At 39.9% G+C, this 12,381-nt stretch overlaps 2 long non-coding RNA genes across 2 annotated transcripts in view; both read left to right on the plus strand.

The window, feature by feature from the left end:
- Positions 1 to 2,854, plus strand: part of LOC145454144 (uncharacterized) — a 51,228-nt gene extending 48,374 nt beyond the window's left edge. Inside the window, exon 4 of the long non-coding RNA XR_013920053.1 lies at positions 2,517 to 2,854. This is a non-coding gene — a long non-coding RNA (uncharacterized LOC145454144). The remainder of the gene's footprint in view (positions 1 to 2,516) is intronic.
- A 484-nt stretch (positions 2,855 to 3,338) lies between these two features.
- LOC145454143 (uncharacterized) lies at positions 3,339 to 6,443 on the plus strand. Its single transcript, XR_013920052.1, has 5 exons — positions 3,339 to 3,719; positions 3,916 to 4,078; positions 4,357 to 4,417; positions 5,206 to 5,370; positions 6,296 to 6,443. It is a non-coding gene; the product is annotated as an uncharacterized LOC145454143 (long non-coding RNA).
- The last annotated feature ends 5,938 nt before the right edge of the window (positions 6,444 to 12,381 follow it).

The following is a 12,381-nucleotide window of genomic DNA, read 5'->3' on the forward strand; positions in this document are numbered from 1 at the left end:
CATTATGACATTCAGAATATGTCATTGGCTGTTTGTGGCAATCAATTACGAGGCAGAGAATTTCATTTCGATTTCGAAAAATCAGGGGGTTTAGAAGGTTATATGATGCTCTTTTCTGAGACAGGGAGGTGGGAAGGTGAGGCACCTTTAAATATATCACCTACCGACTATATCAATGGTTATACTCTGTTCGTGTTTGATTTGACCCCAGACAATAGCTTAGGGTGTTACCAACTACACAAAACCGGAACCGTACACCTGGTTTTGACAACCTCCAAGCCCCTACCAACGTCTGTGACATTGCTGTGCTTAAAAGAGTACCAACACCTCTTACAACTGAACCAGAAAAGACAGGTCGTGGAAATATGAACACGGATGAGATTAATAATATTCTCTTCAATCATCCTGACACGAAAAATCTATTCATAGGAACTTACGCTGTGGATCAGCTGCCGAAAAAGCCAAATAACCAGAAATTTGCTGTTGTCATCAATTACGACGAATCAACGTTACCAGGTTCTCACTGGGTGTGTGTATATAGCGATAACTCCACTCATTTTCATGATTCACTTGGTTTCCCACCCCTAAAACCTCAGATAGTCGAGTTTCTAGGTCCAGAGGACTTCACCGTTACCAGACAACAGCTTCAAAGTAAAAAATCTGATATGTGCGCTGATCATTGTATTTCATATTTGATTAAAAGAGCTCAAGGTTTTTCAACTGAACAGTATCTGAATTATTTTGGTGATAAAAAATATGAGAATGATAAAATTGTTCGTGTTTTTGTCAAGAGCTTGATTACAGGTGGCTAATAAACACATTAAATGTATACATATGTGATTCGTGATATACTTAACACAGTGAGCCAGTTTTGCCCTGAGCGGTTGTATTTGGTATTGTGTACGCTCACGATTGCTTTTCGACAACCTGTTCCACGGGAAGCAATTCGCGTAGTGATTTCAGTGGACAGGATACCATAGTCATTTGTCTCCGCAGAATATGTAGGTCACTTCGCATTAAAACACCTGTTTTCAAAATCGATCGCGGGAAGCGCACAATGACGCTTTTTCGAAGCTCCATAGGCCGATTTTCGACCACTAGCTAGCTCAAAATGCACTGTTTCTGACTTCCGAAATGCAACATTCTCGTTTCCGGTATTTTACCTCTCACCAGCGACTAATTACACTACTCATTGGCCAATGGCGTCAAGCGAATGTTCGGAACAATGCCAATTTTCATATTTTGGTGACTATTTTGGGTTCCTTTCATTGCCATGGTATTCGTGCGGCCCCGGCAGTACTCTGAAATTCTAAATTTGGCCCTGCCACCGAAAAAGGTTGGGAACCACTGATTGTGACCATAGTGATACATTTCACATTACCATGTTGTGTTCATACAGTTTTGTAACAAGGGCCATGGTAGAGTGATAACTCCGCCGAATGAGCGGTATATTTTCCGTAATCCCCAGTGATATTATTCCCTATTGGAAACTCGACGCACATATCAGTGCTTCCCAACCTTTTTCAGTTAGCGACCTACATTTCATGAAAGTTTCGTTGTGGACCCTCAGTTATGTACAACCAAACAACAGAGAAATTAATTCAACATACAATGCTTCGTTAAACGAGACGCCGATAAATGATATTGTCCGACAATTCAGGAATACGACTGTATCCAGCCGGGGAGAGTTAAAACACGTAACAGATGATCGCGAACGAGAAATTGCGCATGTAATCATTAATTCGTCTTTTACGTCGAACCCAAGTGGATTTTCAGTGCTTGCGTCGCGGCAATTAGTTGATGTTTGCAACGATAAATCGTGCTGGATTGCCGCATTTTCCGATCAAAGTTAGCATAAAAAAAACCTTCCAATTTCACGCTCCAATGAAAATTACTCCCACGAATATCTGGCTCATTATCATTATTCCGATATCTAAGTATTGGAGGTTTACCTAGGCTCCTCCTCGCCACCTCATCCGCGTCAGCAGTGTCTTACAAAAAGCCTAGAGGTGGGCCGTGCTATAAGTCGGCAGTTACGGAAAATAAGAAAAATATCGGCCTGGTGTAAATGACCATAGTAGTCGACAAACACCATGAATACCCCAAAACAAACAAACAAATCTGGCTCATTATTGCACTTGTTATGTGCTTCTTTTGAATTGCGATTATGGGCGCAAAATCAACTTGAGTTAGAATTAGGTGTTTACCCGTATTCGCTCCTCTGTGATCGTTCTTGGCCAATTGAACAGAAAACTGTAACATTTATAACTGTTACATAACATTTATTCAAAATCCGTTGAATCATATAGTAGCGATGGAGCAGTTCAGATGGATACATATCAAACATTAGTCCTGCGAAATGAAACATTACAGGCTCAAAATCAGGCATTTTGAATTCAGCGACCTACTTTAAAACAGCGCGCGAAGTACATCGTTATTGCAAAACTATCGCATTGCTGTTGCTCAACTCATGAGATTAGTAGAAAAGGCAAACTTGAACTGTTGCAATTTTTCAGGTTTATGTGCAGTCAAATATCTCGAATAATGTCTCTTCGTTGAAGTTAAAAGTCGTGGTTCAACAAGTCAGAATACTGCTAAGATGCTATGCGAGAAAGATGACGCTTCACTTGCCCGTGTTTATTCGTTAGAACCTTTCGATGCTTTGGCAGAGTATGTTCGATCGGTCGTTGCACCAGGTCATTTCTCTGAACTCACATACGCTGGATTTAAGACGGGAATGACTTGGAAGGCAACAGAATAGAGAAATGCAATGAGAGGACATTCCTTCAAATAGCATCTCTCAGCTTACACTGCGTATGGACTACCATTTTAGGAATAACAAGTTGAGCCAGATCGCCTACACTGTTAGAAAAATCCGTAAATTTACACCTATTTGAGCAGTAAACGAGTTTACATACGTGGTTGTAACGAAATTTACTGTTATTTACGCCGTATTCAATTACGGACATGATATCGTAATTCGATTCACCGAATCAATCCGTAAATTATTTCATTTGTCACACGTATGGGTGGGCATTTCTTGTGGCCAAGAAAGAAAGATTTTGATAAAATTGTAATTCCATATACAATAGGGTTACATAAACGCGTAGAGTATTACGATTTTGCTAGTACGATTTTAGCACGGCGTGTCAGAGATTGCTGACAATCAGCATTTTGAAAATAGGCATTTATAGATATAGGAATTCAATATCGCAACAATCAATAGTTTCAAGTTCATCATCATCATTGGTTTATTAGCATATTTCTCAGTTCAATACACCACAAAAAATGCGATACAATGACAAGTTGACATAATTTCAGTAGGCCAGCCGTTCTAATACCAAGTAGGCTTAAGAATAGATTGTATGGTGGTACATCGACTTTAAGGCTTATAATCATCTTTATATTTAATAACAACAGGAGCTAATCAGGCGCAAAGTCACTCAACTCGCAACTGTCATAGTTGAGTGACTTTCATCAGGCGGGAAGCCAGCGATAGTTCTTTTGTTCGATATCCCAGGGGAGTAGCGAGGGAGATTGCCAGACTGGAAACAGCGGTTGTTTTCGGTAAACAGTTGCGGGTGTGACAGAAGGGTTTCTTTCATGTAATAAAGAAGATCAGTATATGTTGGCACATTATTCCAAGCTTACTGGTAGGGTTGATGGAAAGGAACACATCATTCGCATGATGGACAGTAGCTATGGTGCCTCATTCAAAACCAAAAGTAAGTGTAAATAGCTATCCTTATATTTTGATATAGATAATGCTATGTCACTACATTACTCGGTCGTGATTATATTGTCTGTCGCAGACAAAAGCTCAAAATTCGTTTTATTTCAATATTGAGTTGAGAATGTTTGCAGACAGCTATCTTCACTGTTATCTTTTATAAAAGGAACCCGTTCTCTCTTCAGGGCGCTGAAAAAGGTGAAGTCACTGAGGGTTGTCACCACGATGGAAAGAATTTCGACAATATGCGAAATGCTTCAATCGCAATCATATACGGCTAATATTGGCATGCTCGAGTTACTATGTTCATACTTTGATGAGCCAATCTCACAAATATTCAGGCGAATGGTAAGCAAAAAGCCTTCTTTTATTCATAGTTGTTAGTCTATACTTCTCGTTGATAAATTACCTTTCAGTGGAGAGACGCGTATACTTTCAGTACACGAAAAAATGTCTACTACTCAACTCAAATAATTACAATAATGATTGATTCAGATTCGAGTAGTCGAATCATTGTAGTCATTTGTTGCCATTCACCATTGTTTGACAGATGACTCCAACAATCAAACAAGTCCAAATGATGTCAATGAAGGTGTGTTGTAATAATAATCCATATCTGTTTTCAGGAAAGTGTTCAAGAAGACTTTGTGGAGGCGGCTCCAAATCATCCGTTCTTGATCGCAATCGGTAAGGTATTGTTTAGATTGCAATGCAATAGTTTTGGAAGTGACATTTTATGCTTATGATTACACCAATTCATGTCAGCATGCGTTATATAATTTTAGGAATTAGCGTGGAAAGTTAGCGGGAATGCATATAATAAAAATCACAATTTGGAAGTGATTCGAGTCGATTCAAGTCAAGTCGCGAGTCAAGTCACATTACCAATTAATACTAACTAATATGACACAATTCAAGTAGGCGCCAATAGTTGAGGAGTATATAAACTATAGTCGAATTCATTTTCAGTAAAACAATAGGTTTGGTTAAAGGTTAAGGTAAGAACAGAGAACAGAAACAGATATTTTGCTAATAAATTAATTTACTACTTGTTTACCACAATGTAAACTGTAAGCTTCGAACACTTCGTTTGTGGTCAATTTATTTGCGAGAGAACAATGGCGGCTCAGTAAAACACACCATAATGGAATGATTGGTAGCTGTCACTGGTTACACCAGCGTTGCGCGAACACTCCGAACATATGCAAGATTCATTTATTTTCATCGACACCGATAACTTTATCACTTGGAATTGACTCCTGAATTTTGCTCCGAGTCACGAGTCAATCCACATTTCTGATACGTCAAGTCAAGTCGTTTTAGCAAATTGACTCGAGTCAAGTCAAGTTATACAAAAAGATGACTCGAGTCAAGTCTTGACTGGAGTCATCCCAACACTGGTTTACCATAACCACCTCTAAATTGGTATGATTTATTAGGATGCTAATCTGACTACAATACCCGTGCATTTTTAGGCTCGACTGTCCACTGTACAGACAAGTTTCTGATAACCGCCGAAAATCGATCATTTATTCGACTGAATCCTTCTACTCTGCAGTAGCTTATTTCTTCGTCTGCTTCTATGTTTTCAATATGGAGTACCCAGAAGAAGCAACAGCTACATTGGAGTTCATGCAAAGGTGAGCTATGAGTGAGAGTGAGACCACAATTGAAACAGATTGTACCAAATTTAATTGATACTAATTATGCACCTGGACTCCCCGAAACACGTTCTGATCTCGACTATGCCTACCTTTATATGCTTTACAAGACAACAACTTCTATCTTTAATTCTTGTCCCAAGCAGTCTCTGATGCTACTCGAGTAGAAGTAATCAATTACATAATTGATGCACCCCATAACCACTAGAGTACTTATGTAGAAGTGCTTCACAGTGGCCAAATCGCGGGCCCGTGAGAGTGACCCACGGTGTAATTTTCTAAATTGGCCAAACCTGGTCTACGTAAATCAGGGATGACCAAACCGTGGCCCGAGGGAAGGTTTAGAGGGGCCCGCTAAGTAAGTCTTAAAGTTAGTTATAATTTCAAAAAATTAATTACTCAGGTGATTTATTGTGAACTTGCGAGGCCAAACAAAAAATTGATCAGCCTGGCTGCGAAATGCAGGATATTGATAACTAAAATATGAATATAACCCAGTCCTTGCCAAGCCAAATAAGCCTAGCGCTATACAGAGGCGACCCACAATATTTCAAGTGCCATTATTATTGACCGAATTCATTCATTAACTTTGAATAATTTTTGCGCTTGGCGCGGCTATGAATTCCGGATTTTAATAACATAATTGTTATCGATTTTGATGCGCTGTAATATAAGTCTCGCTTTCGCCGTTACCTAATCCGGTTCGCTCTAAATTGGACGACTACTAAAAGATTATCAATATTGAAGTGGCCCGCGCAATGGTTTGAAAATCTTATGCGGCCCTTCGGCTGAAAAGGTTGGCCACCCCTGACATGAATCGTACTAGACTACACCATTACTATCAGCTGGCAATCGTTTTGATTCTTTGTCCCTGTTAGTAATATCTAGCCTATTTCATTTATAGGTACTTTGCTGGGATCGCAGAGCAGGGCTCAAAGACATCTAAAAGAAGAAAAACTGACGTTCACCCTAAAGTGATAAAGTTTGCAAAGTTGCTGAAAAAAGTTCCATGAATACATCAATAAATGCTTCGACGCTGCATCATTAATTGATGATTGGTGTGTGGGCCGTAATTTCATTGACTGTCTGGAAGCAGTTTTCAGTTTTACAATAGGGAGTAAACTTACTAACAAACCAGTAATAAATCTTACTGGAATCAGTATTTAGTTTTACATTTAGTCAGTTAATTTACTAGCAAACCAGTAATAAATCTTACTGGAATCAGTATTTAATTTTACATTTAGTCAGTAAATTTACTAGCAAACCAGTAACAAATCTTACTGCTATAACACCGTAATTTAATTGACTTTCTGGAAGCAGTAATTACATTTACAAATGGCAGTAAAACTGCTGCCTGCTATTTGAGCAGTAAATTTACTGGTATTTTTTTAACAGTGTATGCCACGCCGTATAAGAAGACCAACGATACCCAGCACATTGTGACATATGTTTTATGCCGCATTCCCTTCCTCTTTATCCTTGCTGGATTCTTAGGGGGCTATTACTCCACTCTTGCCAACGTGGAGTCAGTAATCGCCGATCATTAATACGCATTAGAAAATAATATTGACGGTGACCTTTCCCGCAGTACATTAGTAAAATCGGCGATATCTGCTGATCCAACTGTATATGTCTCTCGGAGAGTGGTACAACTTACCTTTCCGATGAAACAAAGGCTCCCCCCCACCCATCCCCACAAAAATATAAAACGTTAGTCTTGCAATGTTCCCTCTAAGCTACGCGTAAGGGATGGCGTGAACGTGAGGTTCACGTTCGCGTTCTGTGTGTGAACCTCATAAATTTAGAGGTTCACAAACGAAACTTGGTAGGTTCTGCACTGTGAAGCTTTTTCATATATTACAATTTTCACTTAATTATAACATTTATTGCATTTCAAATGCGGGCTACGCTATGCACGGCGCTGGCAGCATAAAAATCACACTAAACAAGCATCCCCCTGAACAATTTTGAAAATTTTACTCGCTTTGTTACAAAAGTTTGTTCGAAATATCCAGCTTTCCGTTTGTTACTATTTAGCAGTGTTGGGATCAAGTCACTACCTTCGAGTCACGAGTCATCTCGAGTCATTGCACATCTTGACTCGAGTCAAGTCAAGTCAATCGATTTTCGAAAGTGACTCGAGTCAAGTCAAGTCACTCGTTTTTTGGAGGTGACTCGAGTCAAGTCGAGTCAAGTCACGTCAAGTCACGAGTCAAGTCATAATTCGAGTCAAATCGAATTTTTGAAGTATATGACTGATGATGCAAAAGTCATTACATACTGCTAACTGGGTGAAAGACAGATTAATTGGCCATTTGTCTTCAATCAAATAACGAATATAAAGGTAAATATACATTATATATGCATAAAGGCGTTGTATATCGCTCACGCACACGTTGAAGTGTTAATAAAATTCGTGAGTAACTGTATAGCAACATGCTGCCGTCTGTTATTATGATCCTAAATAAAGGATCGAATACGAAGCCTCGAAAAGTTGAAACCAATCGATAAGGTACACTACGTCCATCTACACCTCCGTGTGTATATAAAGATAAACACATAAACTATGTTCGTTCGATTTAAATTATAAAAGGGCATTGGTAAAGGTGAGCACTGCGCACTGCACAATGTAAGCACTGAATCGTCTAAGAACAAAGATGCGTTGCTATTAGATTAATCTACTACAGTGGTTTTTAACCTTTTTTCCTCCGGCGCCCCCTTTCAAAGATTATCGTGCTCCAGCGCCCCCCAACCTCATATTGTAAGGAATAACAAAGACAATGAGTAAGAGGGAGAGCCGTAACAGCACTTCGTCAAGTCCCCTAAAACGATAGCCTTGCGCGCCCATAGCGTGATAAACCAAACTTCTGAGGGCTTCGCCACCAACAACCCCGTAGCGTGATTTTGATGGTCAGCAAAGTTTGTGTGGCCTGGTCGCCCGAGGTGCCAAAATTTTCTATATTGCATGAATGAATAGGTGTCAATTACATATATATGTCGCTATATCCTCTCAGCCCACGTAATCAGATTTACCAGTAGCGCTGAGTGAGCTGTTGTATTGGAAAATAAAGGGCACGTAATTAATAATAAACATATTCGGCCGTGCCCGTAGGTACAATTAATTCGTTACCAGGGCCGTAACAGCGCTTCGTCAGCCCCCTAAAAAACGTTGGTCTTGTGCCCCTCGTAAGGTGATAAACCAAACTTCCGGGGGGCTTCGCCCCCAGACCTTCCTTCGGCTATCCGTTAATTGCTGATACTGGTCATCTACATTGGTTGTCCATTTATTGAGCCAGCTATTCTCGCCTAGACGCGCGAAGCGCGAAAAATTTCAATAATTGTTGATTGAATTGGTCGATATGATCGGGAACTGCATATATATTTATATCAATTTTTATCCTCTCTCTGCTCACGTAAACAGATTTACCTGTAGAGCTGAGTGATGTATGATTGAAAAGGTAGGACTCCTCAAGAATCATACGTCTTCGGGCGTATATCCGTTGGCAAGAACGAAACGGCACTTCGTCAGTGGGTCTTGGGCTCCCATAGGGTGATAAACCGACCGCCCCCCATCACGTTGTTCGCTTTTTCCACGAAATCAGCTGTACTGTTTAGCGAGCCAGTGCGAAGCGCGAAAATTTTCGATAATTCATGATAAAATCAGTCAATAAGATCGGGAATTGCATATATATTGCTATCAATTTCTTGTCCTCTCTGCTCACGTTACCAGATTTACCGGTAGAGCTGAGTGAGGTCCAATGTTCCATCAAAGCTGCGCACGTGCGCAGTGCTGACACGGTCTCTGCGCATAGAAAATCTACGTTGCGTACAACAAATCCGAAGTTATGACCTTTTTACAGGGATATATAGAACTCCGGGATGACTGACTGCGTCAATTGCGTCATCGCCGTATTACCTAAGTAGGTCCCGATTCGCGAATTCAGTTTTGATGCACGTTCTGGTCAGCAGCTTCATCTATCTGTAATTTTGAGTCTTTAAGAGCGGTAGAGGCATATAATATCCATGTTTATGTTTTTTTTTATAAAGCTAGAGGTTAACCAGGTTATGAGATGTTCAGGTAGTCTGAAACACTTTGCGGTATTGGCCTTATTCCTTCAGCAGCAATTTACCGGTATACTCGCCTTCGGGATATCTCTGCTTCTGTAGTATCTTATGTAACATGTTTTGCTGCGTTAATAATCGTGAGAAGATAACAAAATGTACAATAATTTCCAAGTTGACATTGATATCAGCATTAGGATTTCGATTACGCCTTGCGGTATGTTTTTCATTTACGGTATGTTATGCGAATGTATGTCACCATCCAAGGTTGTACATTGTAATAGTACAAGTGTACATTTACACTGTGCCGTGTCAGCTATGAAGGCGACCGTTAGGAGGGACTTCGTCTGTTAAGATCTTGTGCTGATATGTGAATATGCAGGTTGTGCTGGTATAGCAGGCTTACCGGTATTCCAGATCATTGCTGGATTATTCCTAGTATAAGAATTGGAGCCACTGAGTACACTACCGGTGTGCAAGATTCAAGAGGCATTTCAAATAAGGATAACCATTCATTTGAATCTAATACAAAAACAACACGTCAAGGTCGTTGCAGTTGTAAGTGTCCATAACAACTGGTGAATCCAATCTCTTGTTACAGATACTATTCATCAGTTACATGACTGGTAAAACAAGGCAGGCATATGTTTGTTAATGAACGGAACCTTAATGCTACAGTACTGGAATTATACTTCAACAGAAGTGCACTGTTGTGAACTGCCAACGGCTGACTCCCAGAATATGGCCATGACATTTGTTGACCATTGGCTCTTACTGAAGCCGTGAAGATGCCCACTCCCTTGAATGGATAAGCCAGCACAATCGTCAGGACACGATACGACCCTGAGATACGGCCTGCCTGTCTTTACCATATAAACACTTATAGCCTATAGGCTATAGGCCTGTACGACGAAGGAAGAGAAAACTCTGAAGATTGCTTTCAATTTGCAAGGTTTCGTCAAATCGTCGCAATAACGCATGGAGCTCTCCTCAGTCGGCCCAAAGTAAGTTTGGCTGATTCTAGTGATACATTATTAAATGAGCTATTTACATTAATCCTGATGTGGTTAGAGTAGTCTGCACTCTGCATTGCTACTTAAGTAACAGTCGTATTCCCGGGCGTACTGGTATTTAAACTTCCTCAAGTAGCTGTAGAAAGTGAAATGCCTGCAGGGTACTCAAGTTTGGAGATGGCTGCTTAAAAATTACAAGATGTATCTTCGAAAATAGGCAACACCTACTTGAGTACTGCAATGAAGTAGAAGTTCTTCACTACTGACCAACTCTGCATACATCTATATTCTATATATATTCTTAAGGTGAATTTGTGTCTCTAAATACATCATTTGTTCATTTTTGTTGCAGATTCCAGAAAAACAAACGCAATGTTCCAGCATTTGCATCACGTCAACAGTGGATATCCTGATATATTATACTGGGCACATCCCATTGAAATCTTGGCAAAGATGGCCACAATCTGAATATTTGGATCTCCTGCCTCCTCACCGAGATGTTTTTTGACATGGAATCATCTATCGCTCTATCGGAAAATCTGCAAGACAATGATACTGAATATTTCTTAACTGATAAATGGCATGAAGGGCTTCAGGAGGCCCATTCGTGATGTACCGTTAAGCCATGGTGGTAATTTCTCCACTGCGGTCATGAAACTATTTCTCGGTGAACAAAATATCAGCTGAATTCAACAACTGGGTCTACCGAATGCTTCTTAAATTGATAATGATATGTACCAAACTTCTACCCTCGAGGCTGCATTTGAACCTGAAGAGAAGTATCAATGATGTGTTGATTTCTTGATCAACTTTCATTGAGTGACATAGAAGATGACAATGCTGCTATCACAATTTCAAGTCCTTACAGGCCGTGCTATCTTTTCGTTATTATAAATGCTCCATGGTAGGGGTGCATTTATAACAAACGGTGTTTGAAACACCATGTTTAAAACATGCTTTAAACAGTGTTTTAAACAGAGGCCCTTTGAAAAAAATTCTTTTTATGTTGTAAAATTATGCCATAATTGTGTAAATACTTTCCAAAATACGTGTTGTATGAGCCTACGGACGATTACCACCCGATATAGCCGACTAATATCGATGTGGGATGGCTGGAACCCTCAAAATAGTCGGTTCAACAGCAATAGCACAGATATTTCGTCAAAGGAGCTATATCTACACTATATTTTCAATTGTCAATGTCAATCCAATATGACGTCACTATTGAATATTCTTGACGTCATGGCTTAAAAAAAGTATGTTTTATACAAGGTCCTGGTTTTAAACATGTTTGTTTTAAATGCAACCCTATACTCCATGGTAATTGTCGATTAACGCGAATTGAAACGGTTGATTTAATCAATCCTATAACCCCCCCCCCCCCTCCCAGCTGCAAGGATTCCGACAATGGCTTGTAAATAGGTAGAAGACGCTGATATTATTCGTTATTCACTCTGTTATTTATGGCCTGATGCAGATTATATGTGTAGAAATTAAACACATTCCTGATTTACTGAAATTCAGAGTTGTCATAGTTTACTTGGTTGGCTACACAGCAGTGTCATACTTTACTAGGTTGGCCATACAGCAGTAAGGTTGTGATCTGGGAAGAATGTCTAGCTTACTCACCAACTATTCTGCAAAAGGTTGAGGATCATTATTCCAGAAACAGCTGTATCGCTAGATTGCATAAAAGTGGATATTTCGAGGCAGATTGCAGGTAACTTTCTGGACCTACTTAGGTAAAGGCTAAAATGAAGTCAGCCATCCCGGAGTTCTATATATCCCTGCCTTTTTATAGTTGTTACGCACTGTTGTCCAAAGGTCTGCGCAGCGAGTTTTTGAGTGTGCTCAGACTCGTCAAAACGTAGAGGGAACATTGTGAGGTGTCTTGGAAACTGTAGGGCTCGTAAGT

Source organism: Botryllus schlosseri, chromosome 13 (assembly GCF_051294905.1).
Source record: "Botryllus schlosseri isolate E-star chromosome 13, Bs_hap1, whole genome shotgun sequence".
NCBI lineage: Eukaryota > Metazoa > Chordata > Ascidiacea > Stolidobranchia > Styelidae > Botryllus > Botryllus schlosseri.